This window comes from Symphalangus syndactylus, chromosome 23 (genome assembly GCF_028878055.3).
Source record: "Symphalangus syndactylus isolate Jambi chromosome 23, NHGRI_mSymSyn1-v2.1_pri, whole genome shotgun sequence".
Lineage (NCBI taxonomy): Eukaryota > Metazoa > Chordata > Mammalia > Primates > Hylobatidae > Symphalangus > Symphalangus syndactylus.
Genome location: NC_072445.2, coordinates 53,180,922 through 53,182,598, shown reverse-complemented (window position 1 = coordinate 53,182,598; position 1,677 = coordinate 53,180,922). Strand labels below are relative to the sequence as shown.

General features: G+C 41.4%; 1 pseudogene; it reads right to left on the bottom strand.

The window, feature by feature from the left end:
* Positions 1–1,248: 1,248 nt before the first annotated feature.
* LOC129473900 (uncharacterized) lies at positions 1,249–1,359 on the bottom strand (annotated as a pseudogene).
* Between the last annotated feature and the right edge of the window lie 318 nt (positions 1,360–1,677).

Sequence of the window (1,677 nt, the reverse complement as noted above, 5' to 3'; positions counted from 1 at the left end):
TATTTCAGTTCTTTGTGCTAAAACTTAATGCTGCTGCTGGTTTTGTGAGCTGTAACACTAACTTCAAAGGTGTGCAGCTTTATTCCCAGGCCAGCAAGGCCACGAACCGACCAGAATTAAGAAATTGTAGACACACCACCCTTAAGTAGTGTAACACTCACTATCTTTAGCTTCATTTTTGAAGTCAGAGAGACCGAGGAACTGCCAATTTTTGGATACACCAGGTTCAAGTGATTTTCTTGCATCAGCCTTCCAAGTAGTTAGGACTTCCAGGTGTGCGTGCTACCATATCTAGCTAATTTTTTGTATTTTTAGTAGAGACGGAGTTTCACCATGTTAGCCAGGATGATCTTGATTTCTTGACCTTGTGATCCACCCACTCTTGGCCTCCCAAAGTGCTGGTATTACGGGCATGAGTCACTGTGCCTGGCTGACAAAATATTTTATTACAACTTTGGGAGAGGGAAAGCAAATAGAAAACAGATAATGTCATTTAGCAGGGCAGAGAATGTTAGAGACTAAGGACCAAGAGAAGGTATTCATGAGATGTAAAGAGAACCTCGAGGCTCTTGGTACAATGGGAAGCTGGAGAGAGGCCTATGGCTGAAAACAAGGAGATGGATTCAGAGTCTGGGTACACACCTACTGATTACCAGTTCCTCTCTCCAACCTTAGGCAGCCAGGGTGGGAGAGGAGAACTGGGGATTAGTAGGTGTGTACTTCTCTCCTCATCTTCATAGGAGCACAGAGGTTTATTCTCCAGAGTATTGAACCCGTGAGGTCTGGTTCAGAGTATCTGCTTAGTACAGTGAATAAATGTACAAAAATAAGTGAACACTTTCTAATTGAACGTGGAATGGGATCCAGCCTTTTCCCTCACTGCACGCCTAGAACACCGCAGCTTCCCACACCTACTTCCCCTCCCTCATTCAATGCTTGTTAGTCACTTAGCTGCCTCAGTTATCAGATTCGCTGGCATACTGTGTATATCGGATTTAATACTATTTGTGATTTCAGGCATCCACTGGGGGGCTTGGAACATATCCCCCATGGATAAAGGAAGACTACTGTACAATACAAGAGCTTAAGAATACTTTTCATGCCAATCACTCCTCTTACCATTGACCATATTTTAGTTCTACTTTGTTTTCACACTATCACGTTTTGTTTTATTTTGTTGATGCTTGTTTTGATTTACCCACATATTGATACCCACACATTGACCAATTCCTTTGCTCACTACTCTTTGTTGATTCTTATTCCTTCCTTCTGGATTTAATTTCTTTCTTTTCCTTCCAGACATTAAACTGATCAGAACAGATACTACACTTGATCCTAGCCAAAAGGCCCAGAAGTGACTAATTTCCTTCTTAAAGTGCTTCATTAAATGGTTCTTTCATTTATTTATTTGTATTTATTTATTTTTTAGAGAGTCTCACCCTATTGCCCAGGCTAGAATGTGATGGCACAATCACAGCTCGCTGCAGCCTCAAACTCCTGGCCTCAAGTGATCCTCGGAGCTCAGCTTCCCAAAGTGCTGGGATTACAAGCATAAGCCACTGCACCTGGTCCCTTAAATAGTTATTTTAATAGGATCACCTATAAATGATAAATTCTTTCAGTCTTTGCCTAAACTATTATTTGTCCTTTTCATGACTTGTCAACTAGTAGAAACTG